Genomic DNA, 13,359 nt, shown 5'->3' with positions numbered 1-13,359 from the left:
GAGACTTCTGAATTATTCGCCGAATATTTTTGCTGTATTTACAGCGTTAACGATTTAAATACAAAACTACGATTCGAAGCCGCAACCAAAATAATTCCTGAATTAAGAGTATCGATCACAAACATTTAAAGAAAAATTTTACTGCTCGATGAGTCCAAAGGAAGTGGACCTGATGGAATTCCAAATTTATTTATCAAAAAGTGCGTAACCGGCATTGAAGTGCCTTTGCAATTACTATTCTCAGCTTCAATTCATGAAGGTCGGTTTCCAAAACTATGAAAGATCTCACCCATATTGCCGATTAATAAGAATGGTTCAAAACTGCCTGCTGAAAACTACCGTGGGGTAGCAATTCTATCTGCGATTCCCAACCTGTTCGAAAGCATAATTTAAGATCAAATGTACCTATGGTTAGAAAGAAAGATGTCAGATCTTCAGCACGGCTTTTTGAAAAAGCGTTCAATAGTGACGAACTTGGCGGGAATCGTTTTTCGAACTACTCAATGGAGGGTGCAGGGATCACGAATTGTCTATATATATAAAAATGAATTTCTGTCTGTCTGTCTGTCTGTCTGTCTGTCTGTCTGTTCCCTATAGACTCGAAAACTACTGAACCGATTTGCGTGAAAATTGGCAGGTGGGGGTATTGGAAGCAGGAGAAGGTTCCTACTGTGGTTTGAGACCCTTCCCTCTTTCATGAAGGGGGGGAGGGGCCTCCCAAACAAAAGACAATTTTTTGCATAACTCGAGAACCCATCAAGCAAATGGTATCATATTTGGCATGGGGTGCTATTTGGGAACGGGGAATATTTCTATGAATATTTGGTACCCCTCCCTCCTTTCAGTGGCGTGATAGGAAGGGGGGAGGGGGGCTACCTTACAATTTTTCATATAACTCGAGAACTAATCAAGATATTGGATCCCAATTTGGTATGGGAAGGTATTTGGATACGAAAAATATTTCAATGATTATTTGAGACCCCTCCCTCTTTCCAGTTGAAAGGGGGAGGGGCCTCTTTCATATTTTTTTACAAAGTTCAAAAACTAATAAAGCAAATGGAACCAAATTTGGCATGGGAGGGTATTTGGATACGAAAAATATTTCTATGATTATTTGAGACCCCTCCCTTTTTCCAGTAGGGAGATATAAAGGGGGGAGGGGCCTCTTTTATAGTTTTCAACATAACTAAGAAAGTAATTAAGCAAATGGAACCAAACTTGGCATGGGCGGGTATTTGGGAACGTGACATGTTCTAATGATTGTTTGAGACCCCTTCCTTCTTACAGCGGGGAGGAAGGAAAGAGGGAGGGGAGTTTCATACCATTTTTACTGCATAACTCAAGAACTACAACAGCAAATGGAACCAAATTTGGCATGGAACGATATTTGGGTACGAGAAATGCTTCTATGAATATTTGGTTTCCCTCACTCTTTCGAAGAGGTGGATGAAAAGGGGGAGGCGAGGTCTCCCTTACAATTTTCAGTATAACTGGAGAGCTGATCAAGCAAATTGAATCATATTTGACATGTGAGTGTATTAGGATACGAGAAATGTTTCTATTTTAAATTGAAGCCGTACTTTTTAAGCGGTAAGATATAAAGGAAGAAGGGGAGTTTCCATTTTTTTTTTTTGCATAACTCGAGAATTCATTGAGCAAATGAAACCAAATTTGGCATCAAAAAGTATTTGATTACGAAAAATACTTTTATGAATATTAAGTTATCACCCCTCTATTGAAGAGAACGGAAAGGGGGATGGTACTCCCTTTCAAGTTTATACATAACTCAAAAATTTACTACGTAAATAAAACCAAATTTGGCATGGCATTAAAAATAAAGGAAGGGAAGAGGGAAGGTTACATTTAACTTTTATTCTACAAAATCCTAGAAATTGACAAAACTTAACATGGAAAATCATTTTGGTATGACTCCATGATTATTTGACACATCATCCTCCTTTCAGTGAGAAGGTACATGGAAGGAGGGAGGTGAGCTTAATACAATTTTGTTAGCACATGTTCTCAATTTATGCTTACGAAGCCAACAAATGGAAACAAATATGGCATGGAAAGGTACTTGGTTACGAGATATGTTTCTACGATTGTTATAGACTCTTACGATTTACAGTGTAGAGAGAGGAAGAAAGAAAGGGGCTCCATATAAATTTTGTTGTAAAGCTTAAATACTTATCAACCAATGGAACTATATTTGATATAAGAGGATTTTTTGGAACGAAAAAAAATGGGTATGATTCTTAAAGATCACGATCTCCATTCAGCAGGGGGTTAAGGGAATGACAGGGAGGGGCTCTCTTATCAGTTTTTTAGCATAAATCCAGAACATATCAAGCAAAAACAACCATACTTTATAAGTTAGATTATTTGCGAACGATTTATTTGGGACCCTTCTTTTTTAGGGCGAAACTCAAGGAAACAGATGAAAATAATCAGATCTTTAAAACAAATTTATAGATCAAGATTCAGAATATAAGTTATGATTTGTGTTGCAATTTGAAACTCCAGCTGAAGCTCTCATTTTATAGTGGTTGCTTATTAATTTCGTCATAATTTTATTCAAAATAATACCAAAAACAATAAAAATGTGAATGATTTCTGAAAATATCATTTGATTCTGATAGGTGTAGCAAAGCACACCGGGTCAGCTAGTATCATATATACCGACATGTCAAAGGCTTTTGACGTGATCGACATTAATGCTCTCCTGTCACTTCTATGTCAAAATGGAATTACCGATATTTGCCTGCAGTGGTTTGGTTCATACCTAACAGAAAGAGTACAATTCGTGAAGCTTGGAAATGCGAGATCCAGCGTATTCTCGGTTAACAGTGGTGTACCACAAGGGAGTCACTTGGGACCCCTTCTTTTCTTCACTGTTATGAACGAGTTTCCCGCAGTGTAGCATGACGTATATGTTTTGATATACGCAGATGACCTGAAAATGATCCTTCCAGTTCGAAACCCCAAGGATTGCTTGACTCTACAAAACGCGGTATATAGGTTTTCTGAGTGCTGCAGCGCGTTTGAATTGAAAATTAATGCCTCAAAATGTAGCACGATAACCTTTTTCTCGGAAGTTGAATAACATTTTACATGAATATCGTTTCGAAAACAGCAGTATCATTGCTAAAAAAACGTCGGTGAAGGACCTAGGCGTTGAGTTGGATGCGGAACTCAGTTTTTCAGAATATATCAAACAAGTCGTTGCCAAAGCAAACTCCTTGTTGGTATATAAAGTAGGATTTGTCACGAGCTGGACAACCCTTACACTATTGTTTCGATTTATGTTGGCCTTATCCGGACTGCTATCGAATACGCCAGTATAGTGTGGCAGCCATACTTTAATGTACATAAAAACAGAATAGAACGAGTCCAAAAAAGATTTCTGTGATACGCCCTAAGGAACCTTGGTTGGCATGACGAAATGCCGGAACATCGAGCCTTATGTATGCTGGTAGGATTGGATGCCCTGGAAAATCGTAGGAAATCAATCGACGTGTTGTTTTTTAAAGATCGAACCAGTGGAAAATATTTTTCACCGTATTTGTTGTCACAAATCTCACCTAACGAAGGACGCAGCAGTTTGCGCAGCATAAGACCATTTCAGCTAACAACCCGTATCCAGAACTACGCTCAGAAATAACCTATTTATAGAATGATGGCGCTCTACAACGCTGATGTAATAAAGCTAGAAATGTCCAGAGAAAAATCAAAAATAGATTAAAGTTAGCGTTTTCTTTAATATTTTGTTAATACTAGTAAAGATTGAAGGCTGAAGCCTAGGATCCAATAAATAAATAAATAAATGCTAAACATCTGCAAACCAAATTATCGATGTTGAAATAAAAAAGGTTGTTTTCTCGATTTTTGATTGATTTTTCTCGGTGATGTTAAAATAATTTCCATTTAGTTTACGTTTCGGTTTACTTTAACATTTTCAACCATCTTCAGAACTGTTTAAAACGTTCGTCGCCATGAGACCCATATTTGTGTGACGAGTGTATTTCCTGAGGGGCCCCGTAACATCAAAACACGGGTGACATCAACACACGGGAAAAAATTAACTTCTTATCAATTAAAAACAAATTAAAAAATATTTTCTTACACTAAAGCTATTTTAACATCACCGAGAAAAATCAACCAAAAAATCGAGAAGATAAAAAGAACCGTGACCAAAACTCAGTTTATGTCAAAAAGCTTGTAAGATAAAAATGGCCCATTTTTCCTACCTTTATATTTTTTTTCGGCGGAAACCCTACAGACAGACGAGCAATCGGTATTGACACTTATAACCTGCACAGACAATCGCATGAATTCCGGTTGCTGCGTAAGACACAACCCCACCGAATCGAGAACCTCGTAGGGATGCCCCCTTAAATCAGCGTGTGGGGGTGACTTCCAGTGTTGTTATTTTGCTAGCTGCTGCACAGGACGACGAACCATTATCCGGATCCATGTCAAACAAGCACACAAACAGAATAATTAAATCATTCCACAAACCGGGTGGCGGAGCACTCTGATGGTTGTGTTTTGATGTAGAAGGCGAGCCAGACCAAGCTGCCGATAACAAACGATGGCGCCCAGCCCAGCAAGCAGAACACAAAAGTCCGTCGTCCTCGTCATGTAAATTGGAAGCATGGATGATTGGCACAGAACGACATCCCCAGACAGGACGTTGCAGTTGCAGCAGTAGATCAATCGCCTCGGAATGAATCGTTGATATATCGATTTGTCGGATTTGAGGTTCCCGTTCTAGAGGGATTTGTTCTGTTCACTTGTTAAACAATGCTTGAATGATTTAGTGACGAAGATGAAAAGGTTCTAAAGAGCTCATAAATCGATCAATGTTATTTCCCCTTGTTTGCATGTTTGCAACGCTCTGCTGCAATGTCTTACCATGACAACAAATTCTTCCTTGCGAGATGGCTTTGCCATGATAAATCATCTTGTATCCTGTGGGTATTTTGGTCTGAAGAAAAACCACACGAAGAATGTTTCAATTAGCACCGGGTTTCGTTGATCTACGTTTGAGATGTTTGTTCGCAAATTTACGGTATAATTTTTTGAAGCACAATTATTCAAACAAGCGCTAAAGTCAGTATAAAAAAAATAAAATGTATCGTTGGTAAATAAAGAAAAAATAAAGTAAAGTAAAGTAATGTAAAGTAAAAATTTATTTAAATCTTATATTCGATCGAAACTTCCTCGAGCATGAATATCGGAAAAGATGTGAATATTGGATTGAACAAATGAAGAACATCTCCTGAACGACTATCCTTAAGTTCTAGAGAGGAAAGAAAAAAAATAATGAACGAGTTTGGTTGACGTAAATTTGTTTAAGGGGAGATTCCCGCCGCTGAATTCACAAACTACCTAAATTAGGGCTTAGTCAATTTAATGTTAAAAATGTATTCAAAGTTTGACTATTCCTAATCTCATTTATTTTTCTGCCGGGAGTTATTTAGAGGTTATGTTCGGTATTCGGTCTTTCGGTCAAGACTTTCTCAAAGAATCAAACATTCGTGTTATAATTATTTATTTTATTTATTTACATAGTATTCCGTCTCACGACATAACTTGACGAACATAATTCCTAAAATTCACTCGGTCCATGGCAACCGTTCTCCAATTTCTCGGGCACCCCACGTTCGCCAGATCACGCTCCACTTGGTCTAACCACCTTGCTCGTTGCGCCCCCGCTCGTCTTATTCCTACCGGATTCGTAGCGAACACCTGTTTTGCAGGACAGTCGTCCGGCATTCTCGCAACATGTCCCGCCCAGCGTATCCGGCCAGCTTTCACCACCTTCTGGATACTGGGTTCGCCGTAGAGTCGCGCGAGCTCGTGGTTCATCCACGGGGAAATCTGAGAGATGTGCTCCATCAGGCGGCGGCAACGCTATTCAAACCGTATGGAGCACATCTCTCAGATTTCCCCTTTTTTTCTCCCTCGTTTTGACAGATTTAAGCATTTTCCTCAGATTTAAGCATTTTCCTCAGATTTAAGCTTTCGTCTCCTATGCTCTCAAGGCAAAAAAAGCTTAAATCTGAGGAAAAAAAAGCTTAAAAACGAGATTCACGACCACTTATTTAATAGATGTTGGTCACACGATACATAGACAAAACGTGTAACGTTGCCGCCGCCTGACACTAGCTAACAATACATGAGAAACTCAGAAAGAGAATTCCCATGTATAGCCAGGCGGCAGCAACGTTACACGTTTTGTCTATGTATCGTGTGACCAACATCTTTTAAATAAGTGGTCGTGAATCTCGTTTTCAAGCTTTATTTCCTCCGATTTAAGCTTTTTTTGCCTTGAGAGCATAGGAGACGAAAGCTTAAATCTGAGGAAAAAAAGCTTAAATCTGTCAAAACGAGGGGAAAAAAGGGGAAATCTGAGAGATGTGCTCCATACGGTTTGAATAGCGTTGCCGCCGGGGGTTGTTACCAGGCGGCGGCAACGCTATTCAAACCGTATGGAGCACATCTCTCAGATTTCCCCTTTTTTCCCTCGTTTTGACAGATTGAAGCATTGTTCTCAGATTTAAGCTTTCTTCTCCTATGCTCTCAAGGCAAAAAAACTTAAATCTGAGCAAAAAAAAAAGATTAAAAACGAGATTCACGAGCACATATTTAAAAGATGTTGGTCACACGATACATAGACAAATCGTGTAACGTTGCCGCCATCTGGTTGTTACGTTTTTGCTCGTTTGAAGTGTGCGTAGAAACACGATCTCAAACCACTGGGCTCGCTATACATGGGAATTCTGTTTCTGAGTTTCTCATGTATAGCTAGCTAGTGTAGAGCCTGTAGAGCAAAGGCGGGACAATTCATGGGAGCTTTTCATCAACATGCCCTCTAGCTTAAAATTTCAACACCTATCAAGCTTTCTCCTATTGGCGCACTAATGCCTGTCTATAAACCTATCTTTCAAATTTCTATAAAATAAAATTCTCTTTAGTTTTTCATTCCGCCGAACATGCCATTACATGACTGGATGGATAAAAAGGGGGAGGGGATCTTCCATACAGTTATAAGCATTACTCGACTAATCGAACGAAAAAAAAAACAAAATTACATGGAAGCAGCGGTGTGTAAACTCGCTTCGGAAAGAATCATCCGGCTGATTTTTTCCGAGTTTAACTTGTTGTGTGCAGATTGATTTTATCTTCGTTCCAATCATGAAGTGATTGCACACAAAACGAAGAGAACAGTTCCGAATTGATGTTTTCCATGCCTCGCAGGAATAAAATCACACCAACGAAACAACAGAACGAAGCTTACCGTACACGAATGCTCACGAGCGATCGTTGCCCGACGGACCGAGTTAACATTCCTCGCACCCTTCCCGTTCCCTTGTATCTATCACTTTTAGCCACGCCCCCATGCGTTGTCCGATTGATGTGTTCGGCTGCCGAACGAAAACGATTTTTTCTTTAATTCGCAGAACTGTTCGTTTGCTTCGTTGATGTTTCCCCCGATTGCTGTTTACTCCTGCCGAGTTTACCCGAAGCTTACTTTCTGATGCTTTCCGAGTTGAACTTTAGATAGCATCATTGCAGATTGAGTTTAACGAAATAAAATCGTTCTGCAAAGAAGGGCAAATTGCGAGTATGTAGACTCGCGATTTTAACATCTCTGCATGGAAGTACATATATTGGAGTACGAGTAAGGGGAGGGAGGTTTTTATACAATCATTTTGGATGACTCGAGAACTTTATTTGAGTTATTTGAGTATATTCTTTTCTGTGATTGTTTAAGGCTTTTTGCCCCTTTCACTGATTCGACAGGAAGTGGGAAGGGGAGCTCCCTTACATTTTTTTTTAATAACTCGAGTGCTTATCTAGCAGATTTTAACAAATTACGAAGAGTACTCAAAGCTTAGCTTAGCTTAGCTTGTTTGACTACTCATATCCACCTTAAATCATTAAGCTCGAAATGCTGCAATTAGTCTTCAACAATACCACCATTTTCTCATGGTTTTAATAAAAATATAAAACTATATTGTGTCAAATCATTCCATGCATTTCGAATTTGATGATCGCTGGCGTGGCTAAGTAGAACGAGTTCCACATCGCCAATGGTTGCTATTCCGTGATTGATCGAGGCCATCAATTTTGTACGAGGGCCAAAAGAATGCAGCTTGGGATTAGCAACTCATTCTCAATGTACAAAACTCATGCTCTCCCTTTCAAAAATGATCAATAACGGCGGCGCCGGCCACGTCCTAGTAGTCAAAGGGGAATGAAGGTAGGATTGTTAGTAAGATACTTTTTTGGATCAACCATAAATCTGTTATTCCAGTTTTCTTCAAAAGCTTGTTTTGAAAAACTCTGAACAATGATAAGTCAGTATCACCAGCTATAGAAACCGTCTGTACGTCTGCGAATCTATATTCAAGTATCTCAGGAAGGGTTGTGTTTGTAAGGGAGAGGTTTGGATCAGGAGCCATTTTTGGAAAATGGTGCGATCTTCGTTTTACCTACACCTCCTATGCTCCTAGACATTTCCTGAGAAAACTCCTATTTACATCTACGAGGCATTACTAGTTTTAAAATTTAAATAGAGTTCTGCACACTCAAATAATTTGAAAATAATCTCTAATACATCACTTATTTTCAATACGACTCTTGGACCAAAGAATGGGTTGTGATAGTTAGCGAAATGTAAACATCCATTTTGGTATGGTGCGATCTTTTGTGAGTGATCTTCATTTAAAAGTATATTCTAAATTTCTAGCTTTTTTCCCTTTCTGTTATCCCTGTGCAATTCTTTAATTTATAGAACGGCTTTTGAGATTTTATTTAACTCACCAACTATTTCAATATCCTAAATCTTCACGAACAGATCTGTATTCAAGAATTATATAACACTTTCATATAAAAGCTTTAAATCATGTTTATCAGATTTAAAGCTTTTATATGAAACTTAAAGAAAATTGAAAATTCTGAATATTTTCTTTTGTGTGTGAACCGTTCTATAAATTGTTGAATTGTTTCTTATCTTTGCCTCACTTCAATCAAATTCTATTATTATTCCAGAATAACAATCATTAAAAATGAAACCACAGTAAACGTTGAAATACTACTAAATGTTTGCTGAAAAATATTTTTTTATTATTTTGATAAAGTAATACCGAATACTAAAATTAAAAGTGTACACCAAATCTTGCAAATTAAAGAGAAATTTTCGCTTTTAAAATTTCAATAAAAATAAATTTTAAAAAATATTCTGATGCAGCTTAAATGAACTAACGACAGAACATTAATGAAACAAATAATGTCACATTTTCTGCAAAGCAAAAATGACACTTTGCATATAAATAACCTGTTGTTGTAACTGAATTTAAACAAACGTTCTGCAAAATGCATTTCGTTAAATCGATGAATTTTGATACGCATGTTGAGTTCAAAATAATCCATTGCGTTTGTTTACTTAAATTATTCAAAAACTAGGTGAAATAAAAAAAAATCTGTTTGATACGTAGTATTCTATTAAGTATTATTGAACAATGTTGTCTAAATGAAGTCTGCTTCATTTAATATTGGAACACAAACAATTGCGTGTAGTTCAGTTATTTATTAACGAATTCATAATTTGTTTTTCATACAAATGTAGCATTTTCTTTACTCTTTCATAAAAAAAAATTAAAAAAATTATTCATTGCTGTTTCGAAGAAATTCTCGTACTTTTCCCGTAATACGGCACATGAGGCGGCGCACACCCTTTTCGTCCACCGTTTTGGCGATTTGATTCCACCAGTTCTTCATTTGAGTCATGTTCCTAACAAGTTTTCCCTTTGCCTTAAGCCTCCGCTTCGTGATTGCCCAGTATTTCTCTATCGGCCGGAACTGGGGGCAGTTTGGGGGGTTGAGGTCCTTCGGTATTACGCTGACCCCGTTCGTTGCGTACCATTCCATAACCGTTTTGCTGTAATGGCAGCTTGCGAGGTCCGGCCAAAACATTACTGGACGGTCGTGGGCACGAATAAACGGCAGAATCCGTTTCTGTAGGCACTCTTTTTTTTTTAAATATATCTTTATTTGTACCAATTCATCATTACATTTATATTACATTAATACATTAAATTAGGTGTTCAGTTCAATAATGAACTTTCAGAGCCCTATAGTTAAATAATCACTAACATTTATTTATTTGACTTAAATTTGCTGAGCGCAATCAAGCATTTTTATAAAGGAGAACATCCTGTCGTGTAAAAAATATTTTAAACTTAAAACTAAAAACTAAAGCTATCCTAAAATTAAACTAATTGTAGAGAGAGCGAATCTCTGCGATGGAAGACTGCATCGATTTGCCTCTGAAGTTGGAGATTATTTTGTTGGCCATCTCTTCGATAGTTTCAATGCCTGCAATCCGATGAAGATCTTCGGTGCTGTGCCAAGGTGGAAGCCGCAAAATCATTTTCAGAACTTTGTTCTGAATCCTCTGGATGGCCTTCTTCCTCGTCGCGCAGCAGCTAGACCAAATCGGAACTGCATACATTATCGCTGGTCGGAAGACTCGCTTGTAAATGAGCATCTTATTCTTCAGGCACAGTCGGGATTTCCTGTTGATGAGAGAATAAAGAGATTTAGTGTATTTATTACATTTTGATTGAATATCTTCAATGTGATTTTTAAAAGTAAGATTCCGATCAAGTGTAAGTCCCAAGTACTTCACGTGATCAGACCATTCTAAAGAAACCCCATTAAAAGTTATGGAATGATTTTCTATAGGTTTTAAAAAATTTGCTCTTGGCTTATGGGGAAATAAAATAAGTTGAGTTTTGGAAGCGTTAGGAGAAATTTTCCACATTTTCAAGTAATTCAAAAAGGAATTTAAATTTTGTTGCAATCTACTGCGTACCACCCGTAAATTTCGACCTTTGGCTGAAAGCAAAGTATCATCAGCAAATAGTCTTCTACCTTTTCCTTCTGGTACATCAGGAAGATCAGAAGTAAAAATATTGTATAAAATTGGCCCAAGTATACTGCCCTGAGGGACACCAGCTCTAATGGGTGTCCTTTCAGAGCATGCATTTTGATAGCTTACTTGTAAGGTTCGGCTAGTCAAATAATTTTGAATTATTTTGGTGAGATATACAGGAAAATCAAATCGAGCTAATTTAGCTACTAAACCTTTGTGCCAAACACTGTCAAAAGCTTTTTCAATATCAAGAAGAGCAACACCAGTTGAATAACCTTCAGATTTGCTAGCGTTAATCATATTAGTTACACTCAAAAGTTTATGTGTAGTAGAATGTCCATGACGAAAACCAAATTGTTCATCAGGGAAAATAGAATTCTGATTAATGTGAATCATCATTCTATTCAAAATAACTCTCTCAAATAGTTTACTTAAAGATGGAAGCAAACTAATTGGTCGATAACTTGAAGGCTCTGAAGCACTTTTTCCAGGTTTCAAAATTGGAGTTACTTTGGCATTTTTCCATTTATTGGGAAAATAAGCCAAATGAAAACATTTATTGAAGATTTTAACTAAAAAATTTTAAGTACTTTCAGGCAACTTTTTAATAAGAATATAGAAAATCCCATCTTCCCCTGGAGCTTTCATATTTTTAAATTTTTTGAAAATCAATTTAAATTCATCAATATTTGTCTCACAAGAACTTTCAAATACATTTTGTTTAGAAAGAATATCATCAAATTCAAGGGAAATTTGAGCATCAATTGGACTTACAACGTTTAAATTAAAATCATGAGCAGACTCAAATTGTTGGGCTAATTTTCGAGCTTTTTCTGCATTAGTTAAAAGAAGTTTATCCCCATCTTTCAAAATAGGAATTGGCTTCTGGGGCTTTTTCAGAATTTTAGTTAATTTCCAAAATGGCTTTGAGTAGGGTTTTATGTCCTCTACTGCTTTAGCAAAATTTTCATTACGAATGAAATTTAAACGACGTTTGATCTCTTTTTGAAGGTCGCAATAAATTAATTTCAAATAAGGATCCCTAGTACGTTGATATTGGCGTCGACGAATGTTTTTCAGTCGTATCAAAAACTGAAGATCATCATCAATTAAAGGTTGATTAAATTTATGTTTAACTTTGGGTATTGAAGCGGCTTTAGCATTGACTATTGAAGTTGTCAAATTTTCTACAGCCAAATCAATATCTTCTATTGAATTCAGTGGAACGTTTACATCTAAATTACGTTCAATAAAATTCATATATCGCTCCCAGTTAGCCTTTTGAAAATTAAAAGCTGATTTTAAAGGGTTTTCAATGGGACTTTGGGATAAAGAAAATGTTACTGGAAGGTGGTCTGAATCGAGGTCCGCATGAGTAACTAATTGACTACAATGCTCGCCTAAATCCGTTAGAACCAAATCAATTGTGGAGGGATTTCTAATTGAAGAAAAACAAGTATGCCCATTAGGATATTCAACAGTATAATAACCTGCAGAGCAGTCGTTAAATAAAATATTCCCATTTGAATTTGATGAAATATTATTCCAAGATCGGTGTTTTGCATTAAAGTCACCAATAATAAAAAATTTATATTTATTTCTGGTGAGTTTTTGTAAATCTCCCTTAAAAAAATTTTTCTGTTCACCGCTGCATTGGAAAGGCAAATATGCGGCAACAATTATAATTTTCCCCATAGAAGTTTCTAATTCAATTCCAATTGTTTCTAAGACTTTTGTATTGAAAGAAGGAAGAAGTCTAAATTTGAGACGACTATTGATGACAATAGCTACACCCCTACCTTGTCGATCAAGTCGATCATTTCGTAAAATTTTAAAGAAAGCATTGCTTTTCAAGTTATTGTCTGGCTTTAAAAAAGTTTCAGTGATGGCAGCAATATGTATGTTTTGAGTTTTCAAAAATAAAAAGAATTCATCTTGGTTAGCCAGCAAAGATCTAGCGTTCCAATTCATAATATTTAAACATCTATTTGGATCCATGAGGGAATGCAAAGTCATAATAATTTTGTTAGCATAATTAAAAGAAGTTTGGAAAGCTTCAAACATTGAATTTGCTTTCAACATAAGTTGCATCATTTCCATTAAATTTTGATGCAAAAATTTTAATTTTTCCTCAGTAATCTCACCCAAATCAACAAAATTGTTAGGATCAGAAAATGAAGTAGAAGAAAAAGTATTTGAATTTCGGGGATTTTCCCAAGCCTTCGCATGAACGTTGAGACTTGGTTTTTTCCCATTTTTATTAGTTAAACCTGAAGAAGGCAACCCATTTTCAACCACCTCTGAGAACGATAAACAACGAGCCTGTGGCGCAGAATCAGCCCAGGTAACATTAAAATCACTTCGGGTATTACCCAGCCGTGATTCCAATGTAGGCCGAGGCTGACCGCGAACAG

This window comes from Uranotaenia lowii, chromosome 2 (assembly GCF_029784155.1).
Source record: "Uranotaenia lowii strain MFRU-FL chromosome 2, ASM2978415v1, whole genome shotgun sequence".
NCBI lineage: Eukaryota > Metazoa > Arthropoda > Insecta > Diptera > Culicidae > Uranotaenia > Uranotaenia lowii.
The sequence above is the reverse complement of the archived record's forward strand: the minus strand, read 5'-3'. Positions refer to the sequence as shown.